This window comes from Leptonychotes weddellii, chromosome 11 (genome assembly GCF_054177405.1).
Source record: "Leptonychotes weddellii isolate Sample4059 chromosome 11, ASM5417740v2, whole genome shotgun sequence".
NCBI lineage: Eukaryota > Metazoa > Chordata > Mammalia > Carnivora > Phocidae > Leptonychotes > Leptonychotes weddellii.
In genome coordinates this window covers 89,073,557-89,087,521 of record NC_138379.1, presented here as the reverse complement: position 1 = coordinate 89,087,521, position 13,965 = coordinate 89,073,557, and the positions used below count along the sequence as shown (strand labels likewise).

Here is a 13,965-nt window from a genome sequence, read left to right as displayed (position 1 = left end):
GACGATGGACTCTGAAAAACAAACTGAGGGTTCTAGAGGGGAGGGGGGTGGGAGGATGGGTTAGCCTGGTGGTGGGTATTGAGGAGGGCACGTTCTGCATGGAGCACTGGGTGTTGTGCACGAACAATGAATCATGGAACACTTCATCTAGAACTAATGATGTAATGTATGGGGATTAACATAAGAATAAAAAAAAAAATCTGGAAAAAAAAAAAAAAGAGGTATTGCTTATATAGAAGATGACACAGAAAAATAATTAAAAATTCATCTTTGAAGTAAGATATACCTACATTTGAACCCTAATTCTGACAGTCACTATTCTTGTGACTCTGGGCAAATTATTTTGTCTCATCTTTGAAAGGAAGGTAATAATATCCACTAAGACAGTGGTTGTGAATATTTAAGAACTAAATGCAGGTGAAATATTTAGCAGAGTGCCTAGAAAAAATATAAGCACGAAGTAGAAATCAGTATTATATAATATAAATTTAATTGGATGACACAGGCTGCACCTTTTCTCTGAACATGATGTCTCTGCTAAAGAGAAAGAATTTCTTACTAAATGTATGACTACCGCCAAGCTTTGTGATCTATTGCATAGTAGCCTGGTGGACCTCGACTAACACAATGTAAATACAAAGTCCTAGGAAGAGGTTTTAAAAAAAACAAATGAGTGGTTATCTAGTAGGGGGAAACCTGACTTGGCATGTCTTCTGAAAACAAGCAAAAACATTTAACTGACCATTACTTCAGTGAGTTAATAGCATGACAAAGCTACCCCGAACATCCAGAGATGTTATAAACATTGTCTTCCGCTCTGTACTTGTCTTTTAACTTTAAGGAATTTTCTGTCTTCCAGACAGTTTAAATCCTTGTGACCTCCTTAACAGGTGGTATGCCTAATGTCAGAAGAAGTAGTCATAACATATATACAATAGTCGTGCTGACTGGCTAGCTGTCTCCCAAACTCAGTCTGTCTTGTTCCTAGGTACACTTCTTTACAATTAGGTGTGGTCATGTGATTTTATGAACCAAAGTGATGCACACTACTCCAGGCTAGGTCCATATGCTTCATGCTTTTTTTTTTTTTTTTTTCCTAACTTGATGTAGTGAGCATAATGACCCCTAAGGTCATGATTCAAAAGTAGTGGAACTATAGGAGGTAATAAGTCTGGCATCCTAAATCAATGCTTGGAAGAGAGCCACCCACCAATCAGGAAAGTCCTCTTTAAACTCCTGTTAGCAAGACATCAACTTCCATTGTGTTTAATCCTTCCCCATCTTTTGATTTGTTTGCTACAACAGCTACCAAACCCTAACTACTTCAGCTGGTCCACAAATACCTGTAGTGTTTGTTTGGATTAGTGAATCATATTCTAAGGAGGGTACTGGCAAGTGTGAAAAGTTTCAGAAATAACTTAAGATACTAAGGGAATTAAGAATTTAAAAATCAACTGGAGAGCTTTTTCAAAACGCATGCTTGTTAAGAATTCCCAGGTGATTCTGATGTATTCTATGTTAAAAAAAATCATTAGTTTAGAACGCTGACATGGGGAGAATGATTGAATGAGTTGGGGATGATCTTCCTGCACAGTAGAAATGTGATGATAGTGGTCTTCATGTGTCTGAAGGACTAACATGAGAAAGATTTACATTTACACTGTGCAGAAAGACTGATTTATACTCATACTGGGAGAGACTGACCAGAATCAATGAGTGGAAGTTACAGGAAGGGAGATTTGTGTTCATTCAAAGGAAAATGTTATCATAATTATAGATTTTCAAAAAATGGAGCACCTGCTTTTGAAGTAATGGGTTCTCCCATTCTTATAATATCCAAGCAGAGATGATATGAAAGTATCATTACTATAATGCTCTTTACAATCACTATTTCATCTAAACTCATAACCACTCTGTGGGACAGGCCCAGTTCTTATAGATGAGAAAACTAAAACACATAGTCATTAAACTGCCCGCCCAGTCACAGGGCCAGAAAACAACACAGGTGAAGTGTTAATCCCTGTCCTCAGACTCAGAAACTAGTTCTTTTTTCCATTGACCATATATATGTGAGTAGTTCCTCTCGGACATAAGATTCCGTGAAAAAGATGGGAAGCTCTTTAATGGCAGAGATGTTATTTTATCCTTGTTTTTATTTATACTTTCATTTTGCTAAGTACACACTATGTGCTTATTAAACACATATTTAACTGAATGTAATTGACACCATTCTTCTAAAAGAAAAATGTCATAAAAAGTAGGTCTTTTTATTCCGTTTTCACATGTAGGAGAGCAAATGTTGCCATCCCAAGATAGGCATTTTCAGCGTATTGATTAGTCTAAGCTGGCTATTTTTAAGAAGCAGCAGACACAGGAGAAGCTCTGAAAACCCCATAGAAGTTACCTTTTCGTAAGAGACATTTAAATGTGTAATGGAAATCTCCATTTGTAAGGGTGTCTCCCTCAGTACCAGGAAGAGGGAGATGACTCTAAATCTCTAGAAACTATTATCAGTAGAGAAGGCATAGACTTAAATCTGCATAACAACCTTACTCTTGTTTACTGTGCTTTGCCTTGTAAACTCCCATAACCGATTCTCCTACTCCCAGCATCTTTTAGCTGGAGATGATATTTAAGGAGATAGCTTCAGCTATTTCAGGAACCAGTCCTGGATCTCTCCCAGAAAATCTATATATACAGGGGGTATACATGTTATTAAACTTTTGTTTGATTTTCTACTGTTAAATCTGTCTCCTATCACTTTAATTCTTAGTCCAGCTAGAAGAATCTTGAAGGGCAGAGTAAACTTCTTCCTTCCCAACACACACAAAACCACTGCCATGGTAAATAATGTTGTGCACTGTAGAAGCAATATAAAGAACATGGCCCATGCCTTCCAGATGAAACATGAAAGCAAGAGTCAGATACTTGAGTTACCAGTGACTAAAAATATACTTGAATTACACTCAGAAATCACAGCAAGTATTCAGTGCTGGTCTGTGGTGTAGAGTGCATGGGAGTAGATTCCTGGAGACCTGGGCTCTGCCTGGAGCACTTGGGCCAAATCACTTAATGTGCTTCCATATCCTCATCCAGGAGCCAGTTAGTGGTTTTCCAGTGGCTGATGACACCACAAATAGTGAGGCCAGACTTTATATGCCTCCTGAATCTGATGAAGCCTCTATATCAGACCATCAATTTGCAGGAAATTGACAGGCACATATCTAAAAAGAGACACAATTAGCAAAATCAGACTACAGGAGACTCTACAGGATTAGCATCTTAGTTTCTTTTTTTAAAAATTCAAAGAAAGGGCACCTGGGTGGCACAGTCATTAAGTGTCTGCCTTCGGCTCAGGTCATGATCCCAGGGTCCTGGGATTGAGCCCCGCATCGGGGCTCCCTGCTCCACGGGAAGCCTGCTTCTCCCTCCCCCACTCCCCCTGCTTGTGTTCCCTCTCTCGCTGTGTCTCTCTCTGTCAAATAAATAAATAAAATCTTCAAAAAAAAATTCAAAGAAAAATAAGAGATGAACAGGATACATATAAAAGACGTAAATGGCATAACAATCAATTTTAATCTTATTTGGATCCCAACTTCAAATTGTCAGGAAAAAAAAAATATTTTAAGCAAAAGAATGTAAATGGTGTGATTCTATCTATATAAAGTTTGAAGATAAACAAAACTCATCTGTGCTCCTAGAAGTTACTATAATATTTTGTTTCTTTAGTCTCTGCTCTCGTTCTGTGGGTATATTCAGATGAGATTTAGTGAGCTGCATAGTTATGGCATTTTTCCATATATGATCATTCAATAAAAAGTGTTTTAAATGACATAAATCTGGGTCCTATAAAGGTAAATTGTAAGAGAGCTAAATGAAAAAAATTATCAAGTTCCTTTTAGGTTTGTCAAGGAAGCCTTCGTGGAATGATAGAATTGTTTAAAAACATTGAGAAAAAAAAAAAGAATCTTGCTCAGTAAAACTAGATATAAAGGGCATAAGATTTATATCATATGCGAGAGCAGACGTAAAGGCCAGAAGGTTGGGAAAATGGAGAAAAAGTGAATTTCAAGGGATATACACACTGAGAAGGGAAGAATCAAAAAGATTGTCTGTATCAACCTGGAAACTGAAGATGAAAACTAACATTATCTATAATTATATCTGTATCCACATAGACATTATGCAAAATAATCTCATTTTACATAGGCACTGTCACTGCTGTGGACATTGGCTCTATTTTAAAGACGTGGTGACTTTAAGTGGCTCTCACAAGGACGTTGGCTGGAGTACAGCATTAAACCACTGTGATCTTCTGGCTCTGCCCCTGCGTCTGTTTCATAAACTGGCCTTGCCAAGATGAATAATGTCATGCCATCCACAACCTGAAGAGGCATGTCTGAGAAAGGACAATAGGAACAGAGTCTGTCACTTCCCCTCATATATACAGATGGATTATTTCTCATACTTCTAGCCAGACTGTTTCAACTCTATCTGTGACTGAGCTACGGGTGATGCTGAAAATTTTACGCCCAGAATACGAGAATGCCCCCTCACTCAGCAAGTCAGCACACACCTTATGGCAAATAATAATTACAGCAGTTTTCCTTTGTCATTGTATCTCTCTTTGACGTAAGTAAAGCTAGTGACTCAGAACTCTGGGCCCACGTCATGGGGTTGTGGCTGTGAGAAAAGAAAAATGAACAAGGCCTGAAATGAGAAAATCCGGAAAAGGACTGATTCAAACAGGAGAAGCCATCTGTCAACCAAAGACCTTTCTGCCCCCAGGCTTGCTGATATTAGATAGAAAACAAGGTCACAAGGCTCTAGCACCAAGCTGAGAGAGACAGTCATCGGGGGAATTTGCCAAGACTTCCATCATAGAAATTCTCAAACTAGTCCTCAAGAATTGAAATGGTCAAATACACACCTTGGAAGAACACATTTTCAGACTAAGGGGGAGGAAGGGGGCAATGAGGAGCTATTATTTAATGGGTGCAGAGTCTCAGTCTGGGAAGATGAAGAGTTCTGGAGATGGACGGTTGTGATGGTTGCACAACAATGTGCTTGTACTTGATGCCACGGAACCCTACACTCAAAAATAGTTAAAATGGTAAGTTTTACATCATGCATACTTTACCACAATAAAAAAATTTACAGAAAGAATTCTGGTAACGAAGAATTGTAAAATAAGAAATGAGAAGGTGGTTAGGTCATCTAAGGCCAATTTTTAAGAGGTCAAGAGGTCCAGCTCCAGAAGCGGACTCCTAGTTTCAAATCTGGGCTTCTGACCTCCATCCTTCTTAGCTCCGAGACATTAGGCAGATCACAAAGTTGCTCCAAGGCTCAGTTTCCTCACCCGTAACACGGGTTGATGATAGCATGTGATTTCTAGGATTGCCAAGAGGGGTAAATCGGATAATCCACATAGACTTGCAAGTACAAAGTAAGTGCTCAGAAACTCTTAACTATTACGTTATTGTCATTCCTGTGTTGTTCTTACTGTTGACAACTAAACCACTGCTACCGTGAGAAGCTTCAAGAAAGCCCTCAGGAGAAGGGAATGCTACTGCTACACATGTAAATCAATAGGACATTTATTAAATGCCTGTTAGAATGCAATACTCTGCCACGTACTGGGGAAAAGAGAGCAAATCAAAAACACACCATATGCTCTGAAGAAGCTTACAGTCTCACCGGGGAGATGAAGTACACACATGAAGCACTTCAGCGTTGCTGAGTGGATGGCGATGTCCCAGCCTTCCTCTGGTGTCACACTTGAGCGAATAGAAAGCCCTTCTGTGAGTGGCGTGCTTGGCCTCTGAAAGGAAAAAATTCTCTACCCTCAAGGTCTTCCAACTGGATGAAGAATTAAATTTACATGAGACAGATGAAGAGGAGAAAAAAACGCAAAGCTTTATTACGTGCACACAGAGGCCCAATTATGACATTGAGACCTAAAGAAATGACCCAGGCAGGCAGTGTTTATACTTTTGAGACAAAGAGACAATGAATCTGTGAGGAATTGACAGAACAAAAAACAAAACAAAACAAAAAACCTTAACTTTGGGAGTTTGAATTAGTAAGGAATTCTAAACAGAATTTGGGCTGTGGTAGTAAATTAGTAAAAAGGCAATAAGGGTTGGTTGTTTATACAGCTCTAAATTTTCCATCTCTGGTGAAAAGGATGTCTCTTCACCTCCTGGTACAGAGAAGATACCTTTTACGTGGCAGATTTATTTCCTGCCTTCAGGGGGACAGAGGAGGGTCTGAGTATTCTTAACACTGGCTGTCTCTTAAGTAATCTTTATTTAAAATAATCAACATGCCAAAATGGCACACTTCGGGAAGGCCTGCCTTGGTCCCCACAGCCCACATCCCACCTCCACCTCCTGCAAATGCCTGCACCTCTCTGAGCCTCAGTTTCCCTGTCCATACGTACAGAGAGAATAACAGTAGCTATCTTGGGGTGGTTTTGATGGGATTAATGCACATAAAGAATTTAGGACAGGACCTGGCACAGATTAAGCCTTCAATAAAAAATTACCTTACCTAATCAATAATCCGAGGACTCTGTGCGCTCTATTTAGGGTGAGGAAGGTGAAAGACTCACTCAGAGTGTAGCTAGGACATGGCAGAGCCAGGAATACTGCCCAGAGCAGGAGCCACGGAAGCCAGGGCCCTTTCCACTGTTAGTGTCAAAGGAGTTCTGAGACTAATTCCTACAGCCACACAGAAGGTGGTTAAGACAATGTTAGTAGAGTACTAGAAAACACTTCATGAGCAAAGCGGAACATTGGGAGAAAAAGGCAGGATATTCACATATCAGTATGTGACTGGGGACTTACCTGCCAGTCTGTGTAAACACTTAACATGCTTCATCTCTTTTCTCTTTATGACTCAGACACATGTGTTATTAACCCCATCTTACCCGATGGTAAAACTGAAGCCTGGAGTGATTTTAAAACGTGTGGAATATCACAAGGTTAGGAAGAATCAGATCTGGGATTTAAACCCACTTCTGTCTGATTTCGAAATCACAGCCCTTCATCAAAGAGAAGAGCACTCTAGATGAGGGGGGAAACCTGAGCTCCTTACCAGTTTGTTGGACAAATGCCAAGGTTGGGTCTGAAAGGCGTGTGGGTGGAGTTCAGGCAGAGCACGGGCAGGGAGGAGACCAGGGGAACAGGAGAGAAATGGGAAGTAAGATTTCAGGCAGATGAAGAGAGATGTGATAACCTAGGGATGAGAGGATCTTTTTCTTTTGTTAAAAGGAGACTTTCACTATCACATTCCCTTTCTCCCCACGAGTTTGGGCAGTAATGTTCCTCTTTTTAGACCTGTTTTTTTCTAAGAATCCAATTTAACTTCTGTGACTAACTCCTGCCAGATAATGAATATCAACAGTGATCCAGGAAGAGTTCATTCACCTCATCAAAGGAAATGGCTTCATCCTAAATCAAAATTGAACCTGACTCACTACAGAATCAATAACGAGCATGGCCAAGGCCAGAATCATGTCCTTGAAGGCCAGAATCCCTGACATCACCCATTAACAGGACACTAGGGTAAAAGTTCAGGGATGTTACTAAGAGCCACTTTGAGAATATGCTTAAATAAAAGCCTCTATGGGTATGTGATCTCATCTTTCTATAAGGCTTTTGAGAGAAAGGAATAGCTTTTGAATATCTTTAATTTTAATTAAATTGAATTACCTAAATACAAGTTATGGTAGAGTGCAGGAGACATATTTATTTAAATGGAAATATTTATAGATTTCTACTTTTTGTAGGGGCAAGTTATTAACCACTTCCCTCTGAGTCCTCCAAAGAACAATCTTTCATCTGGCCAAGCTGTTTTCACAGAGTAGTCTCTGAACACCCCAGAGGAGGAAGCCAAGTCCCATCTTCTCATCCTAATCCTGAGAAAGAAGGCAGGCTCCTCCAGGGACTGTTGGACATTAGACCTCAGAAGGAGCCCGTATTTTTCATGAGAATTCAAAGGGAAGTGGTGAATGCCAGACTGCTTTTCCTTTTTACCCAGCTTTGGTCTCTTTCTCCTGCAGTGACAGCCCCAGGAAAACCCCCATCTCCAGAAGATATCTCCCTCTTACAAAAATCTGACCCATAGATGCCAAAAAACTGCCTGAGTAGAATCTTCCCCATTGGTTGAGAAACAGTGATCAGGGTGGCTAGGAGTTGAGAGTTGATTCCTGAGGATATGCACGCTGACAAATTACTTCTCAGCAATCCCAGTGGTTAAATATCATCAGACAACCAGTCCTTTCCATACTGGCACATAAAAGACTATCCCCTGTATAGAGGACCAGTGACCAAGATAATGACTAGTGCTGATTACAGTCAAAGCTTCCCTTGCCTACCCATGTGGTTGCCTCCAAAACAGTAAAATAGTGTTTCTACCTCTGTTTCTTAGCTGCCTCTTTTGACCAGTAAATTAAAATAATCTACTTCCTGATAAAGACACAAATCCAGAAGATTTAAATTGTGAATCCAGGCCTTTCTAATTCTGTCTAATGTGATAATTACAGGACTTTCAGGTCAGTAGAACCAGGCAAGAGCAATTCAGAATTTTAGGTTCTGGGTCTAGAATTTGGTGGGAAGAGACTTACAATCTAATTGATTCTGCATCATGATCACAAAGCAAACCATTGTTAAATGAACCCCCCCTTTTTTTTTAACAGTGTAAAGTTATGTTATGTAAGTTGAGGTTCCACTCTTGGAATCTTGAATATGCATCTTTCTATATATTTGTTAAGTACATAAAGCTAAATAACATAAGAGCTACAATACAATATTCCTTTTAGGAGATTTTTCTACATGGGATGAATTGGCTGAGGCACCTTTAAATGTAATTTCAATGATATTTAAACTAAAGTTGGTTATCTTTTCTTAGTTAATATCCCTAAGGCAAATGTAAGCATTCTTCATCTGTCCAAAAACCACTTAACTGTGCTCAAAATTGTGTCATCTTAAATTTTTTAAAGAATAACCACCATGTGTCATATCCGGAGCCTATTCTGTACTTATATAACTGTTCTCAAACTATAAACCACACTGTACTGGACATGAAATGTGTGTAAAAGAACATTGGTTTGGGAGTGCAGTTAGTCACTCGGACCCAAACACAAAGACGGGCCAAGTTGGTTAGGTCTATGAATTTGGGTTTCAGTATTGTCCTGATCAGTGTCATCAACATCTAAAACTATGGATGAGACACATACATATATGTATGTATGTATGTATGTATGTATGTATGTATAGTGTGGAACCCAAGTAGGAACCAAATTGTCAGTACAACCCATTTTTTTTCATGAGTTAGATCTTAGATACTTTGAAGAAACCCACTGTTTCAAAATTAAGAAGTGTTTTTTTTTTCAAAAGGCAATTTAAAAGTATTCAGAGAAAAAAAAAGTTTGATAAAATGAGGGACACTAATGTGAGAATTTGTTCATTCATCGCATGCCTATACATGTCGAAACTACACGACATACTGGCAATATAAGATAAATGTGCTGTCCCTATTTTTGAGGAGTTCTAAGACTAAACACGGATATATCCCACACAGGCTGGTAGGTCCTAACACAGGGATGGAGGAGCTATTCACTGGGAATGTGGAGGAGGAGGAAGAGGAGTAAACCACAGTGGGTTAGGAAGACATCTCCAACTTGCCTAGGGTCATCAAACTATAGAAATGGATTAACCCTAACCAGAGGATGGCCCTGAACATCAGATAACACGGTGCATTGGCCAGAATAGTGAAGAGCCTTGGAAATGTGTGAGCATCCTCATATTAGTACTCAGGCATGAAGAGGTTAACTCATTCAAGCTTATATGAGTTAGGAATTTGGAGCCAGTAGGTAAGGTTCACCAAGAAATACAAGCAAATGCATTTAACTGAGTTTAAGAGAGCCTTCACATCAATGAGGATATTTTGTAAACAGGTCTATCCACTACAGAGGGATCAAAGGCAAAAGAGAAGCAAGCCCAAAGAAGATCTTTTCCAACTAAAGAGATCTTGAGTCCAAAAGTACCAAAATAAGGGCTGAGACTTAGCCTTGTGTCATCTATGTCTGTGGTGAGTTCAAGGTCTCCAGAACCCTCACAGGGAAACCAAAGCTAAAGACTTCTTAGCCAAGAAAGTGTATGTGGATCATTGGATTTTGCCTGAATGATATAATCCCTAAAACATATTAATCCAGGATTAGTGAGTAAATTAGCTAATAAAAAGGTTCATTTTTTAAACAATATTATTTAATTATGTGTATAGATTGTGTAGATTGTTTTTAAGAGTTTGTCTTGTTGGGGCACCTGGGTGGCTCAGTCGCTGGGCATCCGCCTTCGGTTTGGGTTGTGATTCCAGGGTCCTGGGATTAAGCCCCGCATCGGGCTCTCTGCTCAGCAGGAAGCCAGCTTCTCCCTCTCCCACTCCCCCTGCTTGTGTTCCCTCTCTCACTGTCTCTCTCTGTCAAATGAATAAATAAAATCTTTAACAAAAAAAAAAGAGTTTGACTTTATATATATATATATGTTTTATATTTATATGTATTATGTATAAATATATATAAAATCATTGAATGATGTGCTATTCCCTTTCTTTTGGCTACCCTTAGGGAAATTTGGATTATTGACTCGTGGCCAAATGTCCGACAAAATTGTTCCCGTGGTGGTAGCTGTTTGAGATGTAGAGATAATATCTAAGATGAAATAAAACAGCCCGTGAAAGTCTAGGTCAAGGGTACGGGAACTTTCTCTTACAAATCTGGACTGAGAGCTTCCCTTGAAGAGACGAAAGCTCTGACAAGGCCAGGTCCCCATTTCCACATGGAAACAACCAGCAAGAGCTGCCCCTTCCCAATAATCTGAGTGCTCTGCAGACCATCTTGGTCCTCACAAGCCAAGATTAACGTCACTGGCCTGGTCCTGGAGACGTTTGAGTTTGTGATGCCTGATCGAGGCTTATAGACTCACATCCAGAGTTCCAGTAAGCATCCCACATACTTAACATTCTTATTCTTTAGAGGAGAATTTATTTTTATTACTTTGGAATAGACTCCCTTGCCTTTTTGAAATATTTTAGTTCTTTGAATTTTAACCAGAGATTGGAACACTGACGGTCCTCATCTGTACTAACGAGCCACTTTGTGCCATCAATTTGCCTTTGAACATACTGTAAAAAGTAGAGTAGAGAAACTCTGGACTCCAGTGTCTGATTCCTCACACCAAATCCACAAATTTCTGTTTTACCTTCTAGCATAATCAAGAAGGAAAGTTCACAGCGGCTGATTGAAGAATAACTCCTTAGAAATGAATAATAAACACCTGACAAGCCTGCTGTCTCCAAAGCAAGACATCCCCTGACATTCAGTATTAATGGTATGACCTATATATTGTTGGGAAAATTAATGAGTACATATGTCAAGTAAAATCCATTTAGTAAATGAAAACTGTTTGAGTTCTACACCATTATCCTCACATAGAGGTAGACCAACATGTATGCCTTGGTAGAGTCAGGAACAGGAATACAATTCATGTCACTAAGTATGGAGACAGAGTCTTTGCCTTGGCATTGATGATGTCCTTCCATGTCAGGTGAAGTTCTTAATGCCTTTACGTTTTCAGTAAAATTGAGATCATTGGGCAAAAGGAACACCTAGTGTAGGTAAAAGCTCTAGGATTAAGAACCTCAAACTCTCTATCATTTATTTTCCTGCTTGCATTTCAGAAAAGAAAAGAAAACAAAGATCTTTAATGGTAAGTATTCCAGCCTAGAGGGTTAAGAAATTTGGTTTCATTTTCCCCATTTGGAGATGCCCCCTACCCCGCCTCTGGCATGTGCTGTGACACATCGAAAACGCAAATATGTAACCAAGTAATTCCTGTGGAGAAATCCTTAAGACAAACCAAGAAAAAGTCATTGGAAAACGAAATGTTCCTCTTTTGAGATCATTCCTGGGGCATTTTGATGCCGGTCCCAGACTCACCTTCTACGTCAGTTTCTCTTAAACAGAGAGGAACTTGGAAGCTCATTCAAGCATTTTAATGACCTCAGATAGAGAGCAAGAGCCTGGGGGCTTTTTCTGAGTCAGAAGGAAACTGCTGTAGGGTGAGAGTCCAAACCCTACGAAGTTACCAACTACGAGAATAAGGCAACACCAAATGGGAGAAGTTCTCACTGTTTTCCAGGATAGCAGCCTTTTATTTTCTCCAATTCACAAGTTCATTTTGTGACTACAGTGCCTATCAATGACAGGGGTCCATTTAAACTCCGAAGAGAGAAAAAGAAATGCACCTTGCAATCCCTAGGCCTGGGGCTTTGATCACACATCAAAAGGGGGGCATCCGTCCCCCAGTACACCCTCACCTTTACTGGAGGCCCAGGAGTTACCTGCCAGTAAGGACAATTGCATGCTCCACGGCATCTCCAAGGGTCTTCGGGCTCCAGAAGTCCACGTAGCTGGGATGCTCCCCCCTTTCCTGCATCTGGGACAGGAAGAAGCAGACCAGAAAACTCTCATCCTGCTCTAAAACAATGAGTCGAAGTAGAATTTCAAAAGGGAAAGGAGATACTGACTGAATGGCACCCTCCCAGAATGGAAAGGATGGGACGATTTTGTGCGGTAGGTGAGCCATCTCTGTAGTAGTTGGGTCTGGGAATCGTCAATAATATATGTATCCCCCAGCCGTCATGGGCCGAGACACTCAGCAGCTACTCAGTTCCTACAGAATGAGCGTAGGATGTTGGAAAGAGGCCAGGCTTGAGAGTCTGAAAGACTTAAATGTGAATCCTGGCTCTTCTGCATTATCTCTGGCTTTGTGCTTCTCTGCATCTCAGATTTTTCATCTCTACCTTCCTGTTAATAATATTTCCCTTCCAGGATTGTTATAAGGGTTGAATGAGATAATGTACCCCAAAGTACCAGGCACGTACTAGTCACTCCGTGGATGGTAACCATTGTGATTATTTTTATTGTTAGTGAATAAATGAGTGAGCAACTGAGTTTCCTTGCTCTTTCTCCCCATAGCACATTCTTGTAAAGCACTCTACTCGCTTTGGGTTTCTTTTTCCATCAAGGTGAAGCTCTGTCCTATCCTACCACATCCCCAGCAAAAACAAAAGACCAGGAAGTATTGGGCAGTCTAAAAAGTATACATATCTAATTGGGTAAGGCAAGTACCTAAGACATGGGCCACACTGTGTGTGTGATAGTGTTTTGTTTTGTTTTGTTTTCTCTAAAAGAAATGTCATTCTTTCTGAGATACAGAGTGGAGCATGTTTTGGATCAAGGCAAGAGGAGGGTTTCTTGTACTCTCAGATCAGAACTGGGGGTTTAGGGAAGAGCCTGATCCCAGACAGCACAGGACTCTGCTGAAGACCTCTTAGGTCTGGGTGGGGGGAGAGTGCACGTGTGTGTGTGTGTGTGTGCGCGCGCGTGTGAACTAATGAGCCAGCTCCCACGGAGCCGCCCCACTGGGATCCCACATTGATGTGCCGTGGCAAGAGCTCAGGGGGACTCTCGGAGAGCAGGACTTTCTCAGCCCTTCACCCAGAGCCTGCAGCCACAGCCCCCGTCCCTGAAGCGTCTCCGTTCACTGGATACCGGGATCGGCCTGGGCTCCTGGATGTGCCGGGCTCGGTGGTAGCAGGTCACCGCTCGACACCAGCTGCCTGCAGCTCGCCTGCTAGCAGGCCAGGGCATCACCAACTCGCCGGCTTCCCACATTTCAACAGTGACACCATGTGGCAGGGACAACAACCTGGGACTCCCCAACAGACTGAATATAGATTCTGGGTGGTTGTTTTTTTCCCTTGATGTAAATCTTTGGAGTGAGTAAGACCCTGAGATTCTTGTTATCGTGGGACAGGGCATCCCAGAGGTGAAAGCAATGTCTTCTACCGTAGAAAAGATGGGGGCTCAATCACTTCATCTGAATGTGAAAAGAAAAC

General features: G+C 40.8%; 1 long non-coding RNA gene across 1 annotated transcript in view; it reads left to right on the top strand.

Annotated features, from left to right (window-relative positions):
* LOC115937469 (uncharacterized) overlaps positions 1 to 11,393 on the top strand; it is an 82,528-nt gene extending 71,135 nt beyond the window's left edge. The window contains exon 4 of the long non-coding RNA XR_004072752.2: positions 11,272 to 11,393. This is a non-coding gene — a long non-coding RNA (uncharacterized LOC115937469). The remainder of the gene's footprint in view (positions 1 to 11,271) is intronic.
* Positions 11,394 to 13,965: the final 2,572 nt, after the last annotated feature.